The 22,837-nt window shown below is 37.3% G+C and overlaps 1 long non-coding RNA gene across 2 annotated transcripts in view; it reads right to left on the bottom strand.

Moving 5' to 3' along the window:
• Nucleotides 1-22,443, bottom strand: part of LOC121059593 — a 126,757-nt gene extending 104,314 nt beyond the window's left edge. Inside the window, exons 1-2 of one of the 2 annotated variants that reach the window (XR_005814587.1) lie at nt 22,318-22,443; nt 5,847-5,886 (exon numbers count right to left, since the gene is read on the bottom strand). This is a non-coding gene — a long non-coding RNA (uncharacterized LOC121059593). Of the gene's footprint in view, nt 1-5,846; nt 5,887-21,957; nt 21,996-22,317 lie in introns of both variants that reach the window. The other variant, XR_005814588.1, reaches the window with a different exon arrangement.
• Nucleotides 22,444-22,837: the final 394 nt, after the last annotated feature.

The following is a 22,837-nucleotide window of genomic DNA, read 5'->3' as shown; positions in this document are numbered from 1 at the left end:
CAAGTGTATCTGATACACATACACACATATATTTGTTAGCTGACTATGTAAATTGAGATGAAAGCCCATTTTCAAGCATGACCTGTGATAAACAAATGCATATAAATAAACAATAAACCAAGATAACACTAGAATAACATCAATTAAAACAATTACAACAACTTCTAGTCATCACGAAGTATTGTTTCAGTTCCATCTTAAAACAGGAAAAGCTCCCAATTGTTCTTAAATCAACTGGTAACTGATTCCACATTTGTGTAGCCTTGAAACAAAAAGCTTTTTATCCCTAGTTTGTATTCATTCTAGGACATGGTGGTTCCACAGCCTGAATAGAGTGTAATGTATAAGCTGCTCTAAGTGAATGTAGCAGGTTGAAATAGTGGTCACTGATTGACACAGTGCTATAATTGCTATTTTATATACAAATTTTAAAAGTAAGATTTTGCAGGGAAAAGTTGTCATATTTAAAGTTGACATGACTCGTAAGTTGGAAGTGCAATACAGATCTATGTAATTTTACACAGCATTTGATATTGTGCCAGATAAACATGCATAAGTACAGAAAAAAAGACATAAAAAAAAAAAAACACTTGGAATTCTGATAACCATTTCTTGCTAAACACAATAATAAAACAACCTCTTCATTCCTATTTGCAAACAGCAAAGTATAGAAGTTAACAGTGATTTTTTATATATATATTTATAATGCACTCATTTTCTGTCTCTTTTCTAAACATATAAATAAACCATCAAAAATTATTTTCTGTTCTTTAGAACCATTTGTTTTCCAGGTACTGCTTTCCACTTTTTCCCTAGATAAGTCCTCAGTAGTCTGGAGAACTGGTAAGATGATGACATCAGAAGGGACAACAGATTGAAAGCTGTTTAATAACAGAAGGATGGGACATTTACATTATACTATTTAAAAGTTGTCATTTTATTTCTATTAGCACTTCTAGGACTTAAATTCCCAACAAACACATGGGAAAAAGGCTCAGTCGGCCCTTTAGGAAAGGGCTCTGAATACTGCCAGTTGCAAAGTTCTCTAGAAAGTCTTCATGAAAAAAGGGGGAAGTGTACCAAGATTTGATGCTGCCAAAGTCAAAAATAAAGCAAAGACAAAAGTGAGAAAACTCAGTGGCTGTTTTTTCTTTATAATTCACAAAGGCACAGTAAAGGACAGAGTAAAAAGGAGTAATTTTTACCCTTTTCCACTCTTTTATATAGGCCAGGTTCCGGGGATTGCTGCACTGCCACTGAACCCCTGAAAAGGAATATTCTGAAAATAGAAAAAGGAAGGGTGGCATGTCTGGAAAGGCGAGATATCTGCGTGAGAAAGGCATTTTGGAAAAGAGCCTGTCGCCCACAAAGTGCTCCAGAATAAAGTAATCAAAACTGTGTCTGAGGCAAGTCATGACTTCTGCAAGCAGACAGGAAAGAAGGCCCATGTTGTCACTACTGGTGCCCATAAGTGGTGTGGACAGGATACTGTGCACTGACCCTTTCACAAGCACATGAGAAGAAGCACACAGACTTGCTTTGCCCCTGAGCACCCGCTACTGCATCGGGTCAGTGGTTACAGTTTGCTACTGCTCAGTATCAGCCACTTCCCTCAGATCAATGGAGGAACTGCAAAAATTGAGTTTCACAGAAAGTGGACTGCTCAGATGGAGGAAATATATCCATGCATCAATTTATGACATTGGAGACTGCAAAACTGCTGGACCAAAGCATTGCAAATGGAAGAAGAGGACAGTAGGTCATGGTTAATACTTTCACAGAGGTGGCTCACTTTCCAACCAGTCTGAGCTCTACCTCCTGTGCTGCTGTCTACCACAATGCCCTTTTATTCTGGTTTCATGCTAAGGATGAGGATTTTGAAATCTAATGCCATGTCTGCCCAAGAAGTGAACCATGCTATTTTTAGCTTCCCAGCACCTGCAAAGGCACAGAATGCAACTGTCCTGGAAGGTGAGCTGTCCTGGAAGGTGAGCAATTCAGTCAGCCCAGCTGCCTGCAGTAGCTAACAGAGTCCTGTTTTATCCTCACAGTTATTCACATTATGTCTTACATAAATATCTTTTGTCTTTTTTTTTTTTTTTTTTTTTTTTTTTGTGAATGCAAAGAAATATCTGGAGGGGAAAAAAAAGCACCGAGATCAATAACTTGGCCCCAAAGTAAATGCGAGGAAAAGGTCTCAAGTTGTGCCAGGGGAGCTTAGAATTGGACATCAGGAAGAATTTCTTCATGGATAAGGTGGTCAATCATTGAAATGGGCAGCCCAGGGAAGTAGTGGAGTCCGCATCTCCAAAGCTATGATAGAGATGAGTGTATGTGGCACTAAGGGACATGGTCTAGTAATGGGACTCTGTTGGTCAGGTTGACAGCTGGACTTCAAAGAATCATAGAATACTTTGGATTGGAAGGGACCATAAAGACCATCTACTTCTCCCCCCCCCCCCCCCCCCTGCACTGTGGGCAGGGATGCCACCCAACAGACCAGGTTACTCATGGCCCCATCCAACTTGACCTTGAACACCTCCAAGGTTGGGCTGGGACATCCACAACTTCTCTGGGCAACATGTTCCAGTGCCTCACCACCCTCTGAATGAAGAATTTCTTCCTAACATCTAATCTAAATCTCCCCTCTTTTAGTTTAAAGCTGTTCCCCCTTGTCCCATCTCTATCTGCCCGTCTAGAAAGTCTCTCCTCTATCTTTTTTATAGGTCCCTTTTAAGCACTCAAAATCTGCAATGAAGTCTCCCCAGAGCCTTCTCTTCTCCAGCCTGAGCAACCCCTGCACTTACATTCTTATTGGACTTACTGAAGCTCATCAAGTTCATGCTGGACAACTTCTCAAGCTTGTCCAGGTTCCTTTGGATGACATCTCTTCCTTCTGTTGTATCAACTGTACCACTCATCTTAGTGTAAAACTTGTTGAAGGTGCACTCAAATCCATGGAATATGTCATTGATAAAGATATTAAACAACACCAGTCCCAAGGTGGACCCCTGAGGGACACCACTCTTCACCAGACTCCACCTAGATATAGAGACATTGACCACAAATCTCTGGATGCCCTTCAAATCCATTTCTCTACAATTTAGAGATAAGGCAGTTGTGTGGGATTATGTCAAAGGCCTTACAGGTAGATGATATCAGTTGGTCTTCCCTTGTTGTTTGATATAGTTATTCCAATGCCTGATTGATCAGGCAGTTACTCCGTCATTGGTCACCAGATTGGTCAGGCACAGTTTGTACTTGATGAAGCCATGCTGGCTGTCTTGGATCACGTCTTTGTTTTGTATGTGTCTTAATATTGCTTCCAGGAGGATCTGTTACATGATCCTTTCTACCATTTTTAGAAATGGGAATGATATTTCCCTTTTTCCAGTCACCAGGGACTTCACCTGACTGCCAGAACTTTTCAAATATGATGGAGAGAGATTTGGCAACTCCATCAGCCAGTTCCCTCAGGACCCTGGGATACATGTCATGGGGTCCCATTGACTTGTACCTGTTCATTTCATTCATCAGGTGGTCTCGAACCTGCTTTTCACTTACAATGGGAGGGACTTTACTTCCCCAAACCCTGTCTAAAGATTTAGGGACTTGAGAGATGTGGGAAGACTGACTGGAAGTGAAGAATGAGGCAAAGAACTTGAGTACCTCAGCCTTCTAAAGAATCTGACATTACTAGATCTCCCTTCTCATTTATCAGAGGGGGTACACTCTCCATGGACTTTCTTTTCTAGCCAAGGTACCTATAGAATCCGTTCTTGTTCTTTGCTTTCCTTGCCAACCTCAGCTCCATCTGTGCCTTGGCTTTCCTGATCCCATCCCTGCACATCCAGACAGCATCCCTGTACTCTTCCCAGGCCACATGTTCCTACATCCACTGACTGTGTTTTTCCTTCTTGCCTTTTGGTTTGACCATCAAGTCCTTGCTCAGCCATGCTTGTCTCCTGTCTTCCCTGCTTGCTTTCTTACCTATAGGAATGGAGAGAGCTCTTGTGCTCTAAGGAAAGTGCCCTTAAAGAGCTGCTGGTTCCAATCAGTTCCTCTGTTCCTAAAGACAGTGTCCCAGGGGATCATACCACTAGTTCTTTAAACACTTGGAAGTTCGCTTTTCTAAAATTCAGGGTCTCAACTTTGATTTTTGCCAGGCCCATATTCCTCCAGATCCTGAACTCAACCAGGATGTAGTCTGTGCAGCTCAGACTGTCTCTGATCTCTTTAATGAGTTCATCTTCACTAGTGAGCACCAGCTCCAGCAACGCTTCTCCTCTGGTTGTTTTGTCTAATAACTGGACCAGGAATTTACCCTTGATGCACTCCAGGAGTGTACTGGAGGTATTACAGCCTGCTGTGTAGCTTTTCCAGCAGATATCTGGGTGGTTGAAATCCCCCATCAGGATGAAAGCCTACAAGTGTGATGCTTCTTGTAGCTGAAACAAGGAGGTCTCATGAACATGCTCCCCGTCATCACACAGACTTTAGTAAAACCCAACCACAAGGTGTCTGTATTTGGTCTGGTCCTTAATTTTTACCCACAAGCTCTCAAGCTGATCCTGTTTTTTTTTTTTTTTTCTTTCTTTCCTTTTTCTTCTTCTTTTTTTTTTTTTTTTCTTTTCTTAGAGACAGTTCTTTGCAACCTATCAATTTCTTAACAGAGAGCAACACCCCCAACCCTCCTTCTCTGTCTGTCTCTTCTGAAAAGCTTGTCGCCCTCAATTGTGTTCCACTTGGGTAATTCAACCCACCATGTTTCTGTGATAGCAATTAGTTCATAGATTTCTAATTGCACTGTGGTTTCCAACTCGTCCAGATTACTTCCCATGCTGCATATACTGGTGTAGAGGTACCTCATCTGGGCTATCAGCTGCACCACCTTTTTAGAGGAGCCCTTCCTCATTCCTTTGGGACAATTCACAGGTATTCCCCTGTTGCTTCCTAAAGTGTCAGAGTTCCTTGTTTCTTTTTTGTCACTCAGAAGTGCATTCCCTTCCCCCTCTGAACCTAGTTTAAAGCTCTACTAATAAATCCAACCAGCTTGTTGCCCAGAACAGTGTTGCCTTATCTAGTAAGGTGTTCCCCATCTGGTAACAGCATGCCCAGTCTCTTGAAGGTGCATCCAAGATTGTAGAATCCCAGATCCTGAGTGTGGCACTAGCCATGCAGCCAATCATTCACCTGATTTGTTCATCTGGGAGGACAGAGAAAAACACTACCTGCACTCTTGATTCCTTCAACATCTTTTTGAGGGACATGAAGTCTCCTTTGATATTTTGGAATCTCCTAAACGTTGTAGGATTTGGTGATCTTGAAGGTCTTTTCTACCCTAGATAATTCTATGATTCTGTAATTCCAAAGTGACTAAGTTGCATCCCAAATTTTTGCTTTGAATATCAAGGTAGATCTTTAATAAGGGATTTGCATATCACTGATATTTAAATCCTGCACAAGATGAAGGACTGGCAAAAAAAAAAAAAAAGAAAGATACATTTTGTTTTGGTCATTCCTCTGGAATTTGACCAAGCCACAGTCAAATTTAGGTTCTGACACATGTTAATGGTGCCACAGCTAGATCCTGACTACTGAGAATATCTGATCAGAAATGGGTGATTCTCAGCATCAGTAGAGAAGAAAAAAAGCAAACCAAACCAAAACAACAACAAAAATAGAAAATCAAAATTGACAAAGGACAGACAGAATAAGAGAATAAGTGGACGTTAACATAACAGCCTCATATGATTAAGAGGGAGTCTGTAAGCAAAGTAATGATAATCAGTCTAAAAGCTCTGTAGAACAACACCAAGGCACTGTTAGTTGGAACCTACACTTACCTGGTAATATTATCAGTAGTTGCCCTGGAGTCCTAAAGTCCTACAAACCAAAATAAAAATAAATGTTACAAAATGAAAATTATCAGTTAATGAAAAGTTATGCAGTAATGACAAACTGGTAAAAACTTGTCAAATTTTGAACCTAGTAATCAAAGTTATTAAACTCTACACCTACATAAAAACAATCTTTTCTGAAATCACAAAACAGATGAATGATACTGCATCAGATGCTACAGCACATCATCTAACGAGTTGCCAATTACAGGAGAGCATTTTACAGTAAGATGGTAACTATATGCTAACTCCATTGGAAACTAGGATAGCTCTGCAACAAGCCTGACCTACTGCTATGGCATTGTAACTTTAAAACGTGGTCAGTCAGTAACTTATGTCCAATGGGTCTCAGAATGGCAGTTATAACTGTTTGTGTATTTGCTACATCAGTGTCTTTATTATTCATGCAGTTTCTTCCCTAGAACCGTCTTACGATTGCTAAGAGGAACCAAAGGTTCTGACACCCTTTACCTGAATATATCTGGTAATTTTGCCCTTAATTAAATACAGTGGCTCTTCACAATGGAAGATGGTGAGAAGTGAGAAGAATTTTCTGAAGTTTAAATTGTTTCTTTCTATTCATACAAAAGGAAACAAGATTTTTTTTCTTCTTGTTATTGAAAAACTGTGCATCTGCTTCTGATACAGGAATCACATTTTACATGAAATAGCCCAGAACTCAGCACAAGAGAAACTTAATTTTAATAACAGCAAACTAACCTTGAAATTTCAGCTGAATTCTTTAGGTAAGATATTCCAAAAGCAAATAATATGTCTTTTTTTTTTTTTTAATTCTCACAGCAGGAAAATTTGGAAGGGTTATGTTCAGAGACAAATTAAATTTTAAGAAAGGGCATCTTGGCTCTCCTAGCCATGAAACTAAGACAAGAAGCATCCTCTGTGACTGCCTAGGTTAATCAAAATGGTTTAATTATTTTTCTAGATGAAATCGTGATTGTTTCTACAAAGTGCCTAGATTCTGTGAGAGAGGAGAGTGAAAGATATCTTTTTCTCCAAGCTAAGAAGATGCTGGTGACCAGGCGACAGGTAGGAAAAACTATGACTAGATACCCCAAAAGAACAATAGCTAAAAGCAGTTGTGAGAGAACATTTGAAACCCACAGATAACTTTGGAAAAGCTAAAGGAGTTGTATCCTGGAAGATGTGGGAAGGAAGAAAGGCCTGTAATTATCTTGACACTTTCTAGCAACACAGGGTTTAGGCAGTAAAAAGAATCAGCTTGATTGATAGAAAACAGCTGAGATGGAAATAGAGTCCAAACTGTTCACCTGATTCAGTCAGGTGTTTAATGGGTAATCCCAGTACCGTTAGGCCAAGCTATCTCCAGCATAGACTAAGGTCCTGAGACCCTTGTTTTAATGGCTTCCCAAAACCATGGGACTTCCAGTTCTTCTACCTAACTTAAAATATTTAAAAAATAATGCAAGTTAGGAGAGTAGTTCTCCAAAACTATTGCTGGAAGAGAAACACAATTCCTAAGTGTAAATACTGTACCAGGTAGGTTGGTCTGTTTTCACGGGATATGAAGCTCTCTGACACTGATTACAGAGGAAGTTGAGGGAAATGAAATATCAGTGTACCTCTGATATGCATAGAGGACAGGTCTTGGCTGAGAAAAACATGTTCACTGAGATTGCAGGTTTCTAAGTAGGGAAGTAAATCTTAGAAGAAGGAGGGGTTTCTGCAACTAGTTTATGGAAACAAAATGATGACACTTTGGAGAATCTAAGGAAAGACGCTAGACAGGAAAAGAACGAGTTGGTAAGGCAAGTGGATCTAAACAGCTCCTGATCCGTAAGGAATTACAGTAAGTTAAAAAAAAAAAAAGTAAGTTAAAAGTTGCAGAGGACTAGGATTCAGGCATTTTGGGTAGCTTCTTATCTTACAGTGACACTGACAGTCAGATCATGAGGACAGAGAGACAGAAGAATTGGAAATAACTGAATAAAACGTCTAGTGAAGGAGCTATCTTCACTTGTTCATCTTCTTGCAAATTAAGTTTTTTTTTTTTATTGTTTTGCTACCTTTCAAAACATAACACGTGCAGAAAAAGCAGACTTAACTAGATTATTTGATTATTATTTTTCAATTTCTTTGCAAACTAACTTGCTATGGCAGATAATGGTTTGCCTGAAAATCTGTTTTTTCAGTCCTCTGACAGGAGCCACAGTGAAATTGGGAGAGGTCAAAAGAAGTCAGCTGCCATTTTCACTACCATTTTTTATGGAAATGGGCAACAGATTGGTGAAGACATTGAGAAGGCTCTAAGGCAATCACTCTTTCAATTTGTCCAATATTAGTTTCAATAAGAACCGAGAACAGAAACAATTGCCAGCAGTCCCTAGTTGATTTGTTGACTCACTCTTGTCCACTTCAAATCACCTTTGACATTTACGAGCTCAACTTTGCAAGCATCATTTGAGAATTATTATTTTATTTGATGCCTCTATTATGCTTGCGCCTAAGCTACCACAATGCTAAAAGTGATGTATAGGTATCAAGAACACCACTTTTTTTAACACATCTACTCATGGAAAAGAAGGAAGCTTTTGTTGTTATATACAGAACCAATACCTCCACCATTACACATGCAAGATATATTAGTTTGAGAAGATTTATGTGTATATATCCAAAGTGAATTTGAAAAAAAGAGAGATCCAATTTGGAAGACATTTAAAATAAGACTACCATATTGCTAGCATATTAGCCTTCCCCTCTACCTACTTTCCTATAGAAAAACTATCTTCATAGGGCTCACAGTGTATTACAAACAAAAAAATGCTAATAGAGAACATCTAAATCAGTCTAGGTTTTCATTCTTTGCAACATGCAACAGGTTGCATGTAACTCTCCACTGCAGAATCTCAGGAGCAAGAAGAAAGATAAAACTGCAAAACAAGGTAAATATGGTATTGACAAATAGTCCTGGAAGAGAAACTCTCAATGTGATTATGATTCTAGTGCAGATACTTTAGAGGCTGGAAGGAAATATCTATCTGGGTGAAACAGTTTGTGAGATCATGACCAAGACAGAGAGAGAAAATAATATTAGTGTGGGAAAGGTGCTGTTCAGTAACTAGTGCATATTCTTGCAGAAAAGATGCCACTTAGCCTGAAGCAAAAATTGTACAGCACGTGCATTCTGCCTACTGTCCATGAAAATGGAAAATCATTTGAATGCAAATGACAGAAGAGTGGAACAGGCAATGCTGGGGACCACATTTAAGGAAATCTGAACTGCTGTGTGGGTTTGGTAAAGTACAACATGTCTACAATGGATTCTGTGCTGGAATGCAGAGATAGCCAGACTGGCTTTAAACAGTTGGGACCCCAGACAGGTTATGGCATAGGTCATCCTACATGTAATTAAAAGAAAAGAAATACACTCAAGGAAGGAAAGTTAGCATTTTTTTTAGGGTTTGCACACAACTGTTAGAGAAGAATAATCTTGTAGGGAGTGCTCCTCTGTGAGAGGAAAGTTGAAGATGGAGGTAAGCCAGAGTGACCAAAATTTATAAATCATGTATAAATAAATTCTGGACACAACCTTTAGATTATTAAATCTGACATGCCTTGCATGTACCTAATAACAATAACTTTTAGGCATTATGAAAATGCTTACTTGGAATTGTTTTAGCAGAGTTTTTGTCTGTGTATGTTTAAAAGAGAATTTAAAAGTTTATTCAAATACTATAATGTAAAAAGTAAATAAATCTGAAGTGTGCAGAACTAATAGTAATAAAAAGATGAAGACATTTCCTCTCTGCTTGATTGGGTGCAGAATAGCATGCTTTAAAGAATAAACCATCAAATACTCAGTGTGCGTAAAGCTTTTCTCATTGGTTGCAAGTAAGCTACAAAATTTCCTATTGACTTCAGTGAAGAAGGATCAATCCCACTAACATCTTGACATTTGCTCCCACTTACCTTTTTTTTTTTTTTGCTCCCATTTACTTTTCACTTGTGACTTTAAAATATAAGTGACAATGAAGCATTGTCTCTATAGTATATAAATGGGAGCTTATTTCCTGCATTTACTCTGGTTTTCTTAGGGGAAAGGGGATTTACAGTTAATAACAAATCCTGTTCCACATTTGGATTATTCCTGTGTACAGTAAAAACTCCTTGAATTTCAAATAATGCCAATTTCCATTCCTTCAGCTGGAGAGGCAGTGGGGACTCTGGTGCGTGCTTTTAATCTCAGAATTGTAAGTGCTGTGGTAAAGGACTGAGCCATAAATAATCTCATGTGTCACCAAAGCTGGTGATAAGCAAATGCTTGCGGAAAAGCCCTGCTCCTTAATCTTCGCAGACCCATCACATCACACTGAGACAGTCTCCACAGCAGGTGAGTTGCAGTGACCACTTGAAGGCACAATGGGTATGGCCATCCCAGTCTTTAATCCCTTTGCATTGCTGTATGGAAATAGCATGGAAATCTTCACCACCCTCGACTGCTACCAGTAATGGATATGGGCATATGGAGAATGATTTAACTGATTATCAAAACTGTTTTTAACAGTATTTTATCAGATGGCAGCAACTTAAAAAAAAAAAAAAAAAGAGCTGAACAGTATCAAACTTCCAACCCAACATTACATAATTAGACAAATACAGAGAAACACGGTCTTGATTTTTGAGAATATATTTCTACTAAAAGATTTTTTTAATAAAGGAAAATGAACGAGTATTTTGAAACTTCAGCAAGCAAATTTATTTAAAAATATGACAAACTTGGATATAAGCAGAAGTAATGTTTAGTTTGTCTGCTATTATATTCTTTTTGTTTAATGTATTTGCCAGGTTTCTTTCTGGGACATCCATTATTACAGTATGCTAATATTCACTTAATCCTACTACAACTAATTAAATGTCCCCCTTAACAAGTCTCTTACTTTCTGCCTACAGAATTAGACTTAATGAAATATATCAATGTTGAAGACCCAAATGATGGCAGTCATTTTCCCTACAAAAAAATTATAACCAGTAAAGATCACACACGTAACATTACAGCGACAACATCTAGAGAGTGGGAGCAGCATGGTAATGATATTCAAACAGGAACCAGCACCCCCTCAACCCTGGAACCATTAATAACTTCAGCTGGAACAATTGACAGAGGGGAAATGAATCATTCCCTTTGACGAGAATAAAACTATATTAAAATGTAATAGTTTATTAAACAACTGACTTTGGAAGTTAAATTACTAAATTGTATCTCCATGGGTTTTAAGAAGTACTGTCTGATCACAATAATGAATTGCCTACAAACTTTTATCTTAGCCATCGCCTCCAGAGTTACTGTACTTAATTATTTAAACATTGTATTAATGAAACATGGTATACTGGTAAGAAAAATACTTTTATCACCAAACATGAAAGACAAAAAATATTTGTGGTTTACACTGCACAACTGAATTTGCATCTTCCTTGCACATAGTAAAAAAGTCCTCTTTCCAGCTGCTCTGCCTGCAAGGATTTGCAGAACTAATTTAATGGCTAACATTTTTTCTTGATATTATTATTATTATTATTATTATTATTATTATTATTAATAATAATAATAATCCAAAAAAGAATCATTTAAAATCTTTTGGTGCACCTGTTGTGCTGCATTATGACCCCCTGTGATTTCAATTTATGCCATATGAGAACGTCACTGGAGCACCAGACTGCATCATGCACAAAACTCGAGCAGTTTTGGAAACTGATGCTATATCACATTTTATAATGGATATCTGTACATATAACATATATGTTTCTATACGTAGAAACAAGAGGGCTATTTAAAGTTCTAAAAACAAGGGAAAATAAAATAGATATGACACGAATGAGGTTATGTAAAACCATTCTTATTTCTACATATGTCCTCTGAGGTATGAAAACCTCTTCTGCGCAATGAAGACTGCTCCTTGAACTATTGAGAATTTAGTAGCAATTGTAGATTGGCATCTTTTTGTAGTGGAGCAGCCACAAGGGGGGAGTAAGACACATTTTTAAGTGAGTTTCAGCTGTTTGCCACCATTAAGAGGAACACCATAAAATACGAAAGCTTGGAAAAAATCCATATTCTGTGGGTATAGAGTGTTGAGATGAATGCTTCTTCCTCATCTCTACTCAGAGTAATAGTTTCTCTCCTGTCACTTGAAGCCTCTCCCCCCGGTTCTTTTCTGGTCCTATCTTCTACAAATGCCATCCTCCCTTTCTCCTTGACCAACTGTCCCAAGAGGGATAAAAGCATTTGGCAAAGTGCTCTGGAGCACAGGAAAGACCAAAACTTAGGTACTTAAATGGAAAATGCAGAAATGAACAAAATATTAATCATTTGAGCTTACAGTTAAGCACCTTTGAGAGTCCTTAAGAAGAGAGACTTGGCTTGGAAACCTGCAATATGAACACACTCATTGAATAATCATGTTTTGTGGAAGGAGATTTCAAATACATTGCAGAATCCTGTACAGAAGACTGAAGCAGTGTTTCTTTTTTTCTGTTCACAAGACACAAGACAGAATATCCCTTTGCAAAGCACATTTTGCAGTCCTTCAGCCTCTTCATTGGAAAAAAAATGGTGACAATAATTTTTCTCTGCCTTGCAATTGTATTGCAAAAACTAATGATGACAATGTTCTGCAAGAAATGCTTGGAGAGTATTTAAAATGCTAGAAATGCTAAAAAGTAATTCCTTAGTTTCCTAAGCAGTACATTAAAAATCTAACTATTATGTAGCAACCCTTTACAGCCAGAAAAGCAGATGCACCCTGGATTAAAACAAGTTCTTCTCCCTCTCCCTCTCACCTCCCCAAAAAAGGAAAAAAAAAAAACACAAACAAACAAAACAACAACAACAAAAAAAAACACCAAGCAAACAAACAAACAAACAAAATACCCCAAACCAATAATTCACAATTTTCTTAGGGAAGAAACAACAAACACATGATCTGAGTTCTGCTTGGTGGTAGTAAGGCTTCCAGTAATGTATTGTGTCCAGTTTTTCACCACTGTCCTTAAAAACAAATATAGACCAAGAGCAGAGGTGAGAAGAGAACAATGAAACCAATCAGAAAATAAGACCTATGAAAGAATGATAAAGGCAATACAGCTATTCTGTCTAAAAGTAAAGAAGACTGGGAGAGAAATGATAGCAGCTGAGAGATATGTAAGAGAAGGAGAATTATCTGTATGACAAGCCCAATGTGGATAGCACAAGAAGTAAATCTTGAATCACAGCAAGAGGGATTCAGGTCAGACATTATGAAAAAAAAAAAAAGTCTAATTGTGGGAAAAGCTAAGCACTTGAGAAGAACACTTACCTCACCTGGTGAGACTGTGGGATCTCCACTGCTGGGAGATTTCAAGAACAAGTTAGCCAGATAACTGTCAGATGTGTTCAATGTCCTGCCATTTTCTTGGACTAACTGATGAAGAGAGTCCTGTTTCCTATGATTCCAAGTTTTACCATCCAGTCTGCACAGACAGTGAAAAATGATTTATTTTTTATTTTTTGGTGAGCTAGAGACCAGACACGTAATGTGTGGAAGCCATTAATGAAAAACAAGCTTAAAGAATCTTCCAAAAATATTCACCTGCATTTCAGTGTGGGAAGGCAATAACCTATTGCTGAAGGAATCCTGGTCTACCGACAGGAAGAGGACGAGGAAATGAATTCTCTTTGGAAATTTCCTTCTGTGTGGTAGCCAAGCCTGCAGGATAACTTTCCCAGAATTGTTCTCCCTCCACTTACACACAGCTGTTGGAAAGGAGCTCTCTGAAGACTGCACAGATGGTAGAAGGGTCAAGATGGTGGTGAACTCGTGCTCCAGGAGGAGCATGAAGCCTCACAGGAGGTGGTTCTGTCATATTTTTCTGTGTGGGAAAGAGTCCCATCTGAGGATGGACAGGTAGTTGGTTTTTGTGGAGCTATAAGGATACTGGATGTCACCGCATAACCAGTGGATCCAGGATCATTAGATTAGTGTACAGTTAGCCTGTACACTGAGAGTGGTTATTTATCCAGAATATCTAGATGATAGCTCATTGCTCTCACTGAATTGTTGAATGCCTGGAAATATCAAGCAAATGATTGCTGTCTATGAGTTCTGCTTGGGTAAGAAAAGGAAGATCTGATGTGCTTTTGGAAGATCAAAGAGCAAACTGATATAAGAGCCAGTGCCTCCACACAAACTGTTGGTTTCACAGACCCATGCTATAACCACTCCTGTGCTCTTAGCAGAACCACAAGAAGGACTTGCCTGCTTCTTTATCATTTCCATCTTAGTGACCTCAGACTGGAAGATGAGAAGGGCTCACAGACAGAATAAGGATAAGAAGATTTATATTTTGAACAGAAAAGGCAGGAGCAATACAGAGAAGAGGTGAAATTCAGACAGGTGTTTATATTTTTTATACTTCTTGTTCAAATGAATCCTCAACTACTTGTGGCCTTGTAGAACTACAGCCATTGGCCTGTGGCTAGCATGAATATAGTATAACCTTCAGTGTAATCCTTTTAAAGAGGTTGCAGAAAATTATGTTCCTTGATCACATGAGAAATTGGATCTAAGGTTTTCCCTTCATCAGCTCTCTTAGTTTACCCACATAATCAATTCCTGGTGCCAAGAACTTTTGTCTCTTCTTTGTCTTGGTGTCCTTCTCATAACTGTTTCTCTCTTTGCTCCTATTGTCTTAATTCTCTCCCTCTTTCACTGAAGAAAAACCAGTCAGTTTTAGCAAACAACCTACAGCCACTGTTTTTCTCACTACAAAACCACACACTGCATTCATCATGGGTTATGGTTACACATTTGCAGGCAGAGTTTTTTTGAATGCCTTTCGGTATAATAAAATGGGAACACAGGATTTCAGAAGACTTGGGTTCTGTTTGTCAGTGCACCACAGTGTTGATGCTTACTTGAATGACTACTGCAGGAGAACAATGAGTCACCCAGCAATGAAGATTTAAGGCCATGTTATTGACAGTTGCCTTTTAGAGCATTTGTTCTTTGTGTTCCGGAGAATACACACCACTTTGGGAACCTGCTGATGGTCAGTCCTTTATTTGGGAGAGCGAAGGTGTGATATTACACTTCAGTTTTATCCAACTTGTCCTCCAAGTGGTAAATATGTGTGTGTGGGTATGCACATATGCAAAGAAAACTTAAAATAATTTATGAAGGAATTACAAAATCCAATATACCATAATCTTGCTTACTAAAGTACAAAAGAAACCAAAAACTCCTCCCACATGTTAACAGCTAAACATTAGTGTACTTGAAAATACAACTGTGGGAAAAAAATAAAATAAAATTGCACTAACAAACTTACACCACCATAAAACAATGTACTCAAGGACTTCAGCGAGATAAGCTACTTCTAATATTCTCTTGTTTTGCCAACACATTACTCTATGAGAGAACATCTGTAAATCCTGATGTAATAACTTACTTTGGATTAAATTCCATTCAGAAAACTTACTGTGCTTTCAATAAACAATATGTTAATACATAGCATACAACATATCTAAGTGTTAGGAAATGGGGTTCAGCTTTCCATCTGCTGTTGAAGCTGGGGAAGTATTCATCTATCCTACCTTTCTTCTGGCTCCTCTAAATCTTATGACCCTGTCAGAGGTACCCACAGCTCCTCTTAATTTTCAGTTATCTTTAATCAATCAATTCTGAAAATAAATTTTAACCTGGAAACAGAAGACATCATCCAAATTAGAATGGTGTTTAAACAAGGTGTAATTAGGTAGAATATATGGTTTAAAACAGACTTCTTTTTGTGCTAACAAAATTTATGGCCAAGAAAGCTGTAAAATCCTTTTCTCAAGACAGTTTTTCTACATTTGCTGCCTGGACATTTGGTTTTGCATTACGGTGAGATGAGAGTTGGTATGGGTAAATTGTGAAGTGAAATATTGATTCTCATCAAAATTATCTGATGGAGGCAGCTTAAGAGTATCATACTGATATTGTTAAAAGTAGGGTTGACAATATAGAGTATTTAGCAGCATTAGACTGGTGTAGGAATATTGCACTGAGAGAACACTATTTCTTAATAAAGACTTACCATTGCCTTTGAAACTGGAGGGTAAATTGATGCATTTATCTCACAGAATTCAAATATCACATACAGAAATATCTTCAGACATCACAATAATATCATTCTTTGTGTATTTTCTAAGGAGACCTGTCCCCTGAATTGTCTATAAACCAGCATCTTAACTCTCCCCATAAATGTTTTCCCCAAATTCTCAAAGGAAATAGGAAAAGAACTCATTAAAATTGCATAACAGGCTGGTCTGGAACTGACAAAACCAAGAATTTCACCATTAAGATTGAAACTCTCATCTTTGAGACACCCTGTTGTGCTTTGTTGCATTTTAATAAGTGTTCACCTGACACTCTGCCAGTTAATTATGGGGATCTTCAGAATTTTGTTCTGTCCCCCTTGCTCTTCAATACTGATGTGCTTCTTTGCTTTTTTCACTTCTATTTTTAGGGACCTTAACGTGAGTTATCGTTGCTAACCTGATAACACCCAGATCTACTTTGCTCTTTTAGCTGACCCTACTGAAGCAGCTTTTAGTCTTTTCATCCTACGTTCCTAAAGTGCAAACTGGGATCTTAACTGAATTGAGAGAGAGAGAGAGAGAGAGAGAGAGAGAAAGAATCTCAAAATTAGATCCTCTTCTCCCTTTTTGCCACTAACCTACTAAAAAGTAGCTCTAAGTTTTCAGTTCCATTAGATGAAAATCTGTATGATCTTTAAAGTATGGATAAGAGTATGGGTGTACTGGTGGACCTCATTTAGACTTTTTTTTTCTTTTTCCTTATCCTTTAAATTTACTTATTTCAATTCACTTTGGGTTTCTCATGTGAATATAAGAAGAGATTGAGAAGACACCATAAATCTTCCCACAACATTCTCTCTCTTGTCCCTATTTGAAGGTGTAGGAATCTCCTTTTATTACCTCCCCACCAAAGAACAATGCAAATATCCAGGAAAATTTTAATTCAGATGAGAGAGAAGAAGGGGAAAGAAATCTGTGGAAGAAAATATTTCCTAATACCTCCTGTGGCTGCTCTTTGCAATTTCTGGATTTTCTGGGTTACTCCTGAAAGAAACATAGGTTAGAGAAGGTAAAGGAAATTAATTTCCTCTGAAATGTAACCTGTCACCCATGAGGAGACATTGCTTTGTCTGGTAAAGTAAAGGAATCTCAGAAGGGGACAGTAGAAAAGTTAGAAGTCATAAAAGAAAAAAAAATCAAAAGTATGTGATCATTTGGAGGTTCCTTGGTATGATGGCAGTAGAGAAGATTTTTCAAAACGCTGTAGACAAACATTTACATTTTTATACTTCTATGAAACACTCATCAGAATCTTCTCAGATGTGTCCATCACTAGAGAAATTTAATGAATACTGTTTTACTAGTGGAATTTTCCCACTGAATGCAAATGATTCCAAAAGTTTATATTCAGAATGTCTCATGTGTTTCTTTGTTAGACAGCTGGTAGAGGGAAAGGGTTGCAAAAATAAAGAAAATTATATATAATGAATAACCAATTGCAGTAGATGCTAGGAAACTAAACATATTTTTATTGTGAGGACATAATGCTGCTATAACCTAACCTTCCCCACCCCTATAGGGTAAAGAACATTTAATGAAGGAGAGGATGCTTTTATTAATCTGTAGTCCATTTCTGTGCTATATAATATTCATTAGACATTCACTAGTAATTTCTTCCACCCACCCCTTATTTTGTGGATGAAATTCTTTTTCCAACATTTGATAAGGAAAGAGCATTAGTTAACTAACACACATTATTTATTTTTGCAATATAATCATTGAAGTCTTAACAAATGTATATGACCTAACACATAGGAGGTCATCTTATATTTTGTTTTGAGAAAATCTTTCAACTTGTGGATTATCAAGACTCAAAACTTCTGTTCCTTGAACATATCTAAAACTGTGGATTCCCTGGGTGTAGCTTAATTTCAATGAAGTCATCTCAGTGGTGTATTTTCCACTAGGGTGTATATGTTACAAATAACATGATTTTCAATTTTCTGGTCACTTTTTTTTTTTTTTTTTTTTTTTTTAGTACCCAAACTCTCTTCTCCTCTCCCTGCTCAGGAAATAGTAGATTATTGATATAGTTGCTGGGCTAAGCTCTTTGGTTCTACCTCTACTCCTAAACAAAGTTAATGCCTGCCTATTAGCTCTGCTTCTTTAGCTTTGGTCCAAAGCCAGTTTTCTGTTTACACTCAGCTATTTGATCAGTTACTTATATCATTTTATTAGATTTTCTTTAGATATGAATTGTAGGAAGAACATCTCTTTAGAGTGGAGAATACCTCTTAAATACCTAAAGCTGAGAAAAATATAAATTTATTTTTGTGGTCAAGAAAGGCAACTTTCTGAAAGCCTGAAACATGATCAAATGAAAGTTTATGTGATGGCATTTATTTTTACAACATACTGTTGCTCCAGTGAACTTGAACAGCAAGTCTGTGATTAATATTTCTCTCTTAATCTCTCTCTCTCTCTCTCTCTTTTTTTTTTTTTTAAATATAGTTTCTAAGGAGACTACTGGGTAAAAATATCCCAAACCAAAACAATGCTACACCTCACCTCTTTTGGACTTTGAACACAATTGGTTCGTATGCTTATTTATTGACAGGATATTATTGCTTTCCTTTGATTTGTAATTTTATAGTATCTGCTTATAGTCAACTGCCCTTCGATATGTAATTTTATAATATTTGCTACCAGTTTCTCAGACCCTTTTTATTGGTGCTGGCTAAATCATGTGTATAATGCATCGGTATGAGGACTTTGAGTGGAACAACAATCAATTGTTCACTAATTGTGCTGATTGGTCCCAAGTCTAGCCTTATGAAAGATTTCTGCCCCCTTTTTCCAAAGTTTTGCTGATTAGTCTGACCTGGCTTGGGCAAGGGGCTACTGCCAAATCTGTAGGCCCTGATCCTGCAGTCAAATCTTCATATCTGGGATGACATTGACCTCAGCAAGTTTTTAGGCAGACAACTATACATTTGTTCCAGGAATGTTTCTATCTGTTTCTACCGTTTGCTGAGTTGATGAGAATTTCCAAATATCTGGAGATGAGCAAATGCACCAATCATACAGGTCCTCATCTTCTATATGGTCACAATAACTGTATCTTTCCATGTATCACTTGTACACCCCAGGGACCCTGGTGACAGTGTTCTCCAAATATATATATACATATCTCCCCATATAGACACAGTTATATCTGCATATGTATATATACTGTCATCATATAGTATATTTGCACAAATATACATACATATATGTATATAAAATTAAATATAGGTCTCCTGAGTGCATTCATCCGGTTCCATATATTCTGTGTTGGAGATAATCTGTTTTCTCCCATAGGATTCTGGACACAGGTCTGACTTGTCTCAATCATGTCACCTCATTCAGGTAAAGCATAAAAAGTAACAGCAAGGTCAAAGAACTGAGAATAATAATGAACTTTCCATTAAAAAAAAATAATAAGAATACATATGTAAATATGCTAGATTAATGAGAACCCTGGGCTTTTTTACAATTATAAAGTGTAAGAAGTAGCTGATTCAGGATTTGGGTTCTGTTTCCTTTCTTAAACACACAAATATAAATAAGAAGAAACACTGCTAAGTCCAGTAAGTACAGTCTTATTAAAACTATCTAAGAATGAGGTCTTTCTTCCTGGACTTTGGACTAATATTTTTATAGTTTTCTTTCTGTTGGAGTGATAAATGCAAACCAAACTTCCAAAATCCATTGCCTGTTCTTTTACTGATCCAGAAAATGACCGCAAGACATAGCTCTAATAAACCAATCTAAAAAAGGAACTCTGATCTCCTAAGTCCACTGAAATAATGTTTGCATTAATTTCTAGTTGTAATAGCAAGTATGTAATTAATAGACTATATCAAGAACAGGGAGTATATTCTTGAGCTTATATTATTTTCCTTTACTGGAGTGAACATCTTTCTTTTCAAAAAATATTTAATTCCTGGAAATAAAGAAACAGTGCTTCTATTAATTTCCTTGAGTATTTTATATAAAACTGTTGCTTATTTTCAAGCAATTCATGGATATATATATATATATATATATATATATATATAGTACAGTTATTGACATAATGTAGAACACACTTTGTGCAACAAAAAGACTGCTAGGACTGTGAATTTTATAAAGGAATCAGGATACTCTGGCTACTCTGTAGTACAATACCTAGAGTTTAGTTTCTTTTAAAACTTATATGTAACTGATAAAATGGAATTATGGTAAATTCGAACTTGAAACTCATTTTTGTAAACTTTGATTACATTACAGAGTTGGTGACTTGGAAAACATCCCAACGATACCTGAGGGGTGTAGAGAGAGGATTAGATATACTGAGGAAAAAACACACAGAAGTGATCATTTTCCCACTGTATCCATTTAAAAAGCTGTAGTTCTTGTTTCTTCCAAATGTAGCCTCTTTGCAATTTTCTTACTGCCTCAAATTTGTTAAAAGGAATGTGACGTCACTACAAATAGTTTCTTTAAAGTCTCCTCAAGCTGCATTTCACTTTGTAAGCATCTAAAAACAACTCAGTATGCAGGGCTAGATCTTGCCCCCTCCCACATTCAGAGAACTCTGCTGGAGTTCACTCTGGTTAATGCATGCAGTTGAAACTAAGCTTTGGCCTACCCTGATTTACAGGAAGGCCAGTGAGGAATCTTCTTTTTACTTCTCTTTTTCTCCAAACTTTTCTTGGACAAGCCTTTGCCCCTCCAACTACCACATTTCTTTTTCGTTACTATTATTATTGTTATTACTTTATTTAAGGGATATGAGAAGAAAATGAATTTTCAAGTCCCAGACCTCTGCTCCATGAAGACCCACATGGTTATGCCAAGGGCTTGTGCCACAGGACAATTCAGAAAGTCAGAAACTGAAATGTGAATTGGGTTATAAGATGAAAGCTGGAGTAACATATAAAATCTGGAATCAAAAATTGCTAAACTGAACAGAAAGTTTTATAACTGACCGTGTATTTCTTTAAGATTTTGCTGAACAAGTTGCTTTTATTAATTTTACCTACCACAAAGGGATGTTGCATACAATAGTAATTTTGTGTTTGTAAGTCACCTTGAAGACATAAATTCCCACAAAGTGTCAGCGCTCTATATAATATGGTAGATATATATATATATATATATATATATATTTGGTTAAATTCTGGAGGTAGAAAGATTGAATCTGTCTTTGGTGTTACAATTGTATTCTACGTCAGTAAGGAAAGAGAATAATACATATAAAAATGTGTAATAATCAAAATTAAAATAAGATAAAATAAAATAAAATAAAATAAACAACTCTTGCCTTTTGTTTCAAGTAAATTTCATGCTAATTTTGTTTCATGTGACAACCCCTCCCCCCCCCCAAAAAAAAAACAAAAATCACAGACAACAGATAGTTTCTTTGGCAAAGAAACACACTTAGAAGAGAAAGTTCACATCGAGAGGAGTCTTGCAGGCATCCTGTTGCCCTGTCCAAAAGCTGCTTCAGAGGATAAAACAGTGGTCATTTCCCTAAATACCAGCCCTCCTCTGATAGATGGGGCAGCAGCAGCAAGGAGTGTGCTGCACAGTCTCTCCTGGAATGCTTTAGGCTTCAGGATAAATACTAATATTTAGACAGAGGAATATTTACGGATATTCCCCTAGCCAAATGCTGCAGCTGTAAGTGTAGATGGCAAAGCTGCATGTGAAGATGGCAAAGCAGCCAGACCCCTTCCTAAGGGTGTTTTTTTTTTTTTCTTCTTTTCTTTTTTCCCTCTGCTAACTATAATGGGTGACTGCTTTTCTGCCTAAACAGCTCTAAAGGGCTATGAAAACTGAAGTCCTTCAAAGCTGTTAAAGGTTTCCTCGGATTTACAATAAAATTCTTCATTACAAATCTCCTAGTAAAATCTCTGAAGCATTGCAAGCAGTACTTACATAATTGTCCATTAAGTCAGTATTTGTGTATTCAACACCTAGAAAATAAGGAAAGTGAATGTGGATAGGGAAGGAAAAAAAGGCAGAGGAGGAAATGGAAAAAAAAAAAAAAAAGAAAAAGAAAAACCCTACCCTCCAACAGCCATGCAGCTATTAAACATATGCCAAAGTAAACAATAGTGTTAGGGTCTGCCATAGCTTTGCCCTGCAGGTAGACGGCAGGCGGCACAGAAGGAAAGCAAATGGAAAGGAAAAGAGAAAGACAGTACAGGATGTGGATGAGATGCCGAGCCCTGAGAGCATGAACGGCCTGATTGTGATCCTCAAGTCACACCATCAGCCATGCAAAACAGGACATACCTTTCTGGCTTGCTGGTTCTGTCGGCTGAAACAAAGCAGTCCCATTCTCAGCGGGAGGCCAAATCAAAATGAAATTTTATTTAGTCTGCACTGTCCCCAGATTGGGTTTCAGAATGACTGCTTTAGGAGATAGCATGGATGTGGCTGATGCATGCTTTGCATATGAAACTGCAATAGAAAAAAAAATCTACATAATCAAAAAAATCTGTGCTGTGTGTATAGCAAAAACCCCTGGACGTTAGTGAATCAGCTACAATGGATGTTTTAAAAAATGACCTTTCTGAATAAAATGCACATTTGTGTTCTGCAATACTATTTGCAATAAATATATTATAGATCATTTTGCATGTAATTATTTGGAATCTGCCCTGAGAGACTGAAATATAAAATCTTTATTTTTATTTTTTATTTTTTAATCACGGAGCAGAATTGCAGTTTGGAAACAAATGCAGAGAAAATATCTATCTAAAGAGGATTTCTCTGTCTTACAGTGGCTGTTAGTGATTGAACCTCTGAATCC

The sequence above is a fragment of the Cygnus olor genome, chromosome 1, assembly GCF_009769625.2.
Source record: "Cygnus olor isolate bCygOlo1 chromosome 1, bCygOlo1.pri.v2, whole genome shotgun sequence".
Taxonomy (NCBI): domain Eukaryota; kingdom Metazoa; phylum Chordata; class Aves; order Anseriformes; family Anatidae; genus Cygnus; species Cygnus olor.
This window is presented reverse-complemented; position numbering and strand designations above follow the sequence as displayed.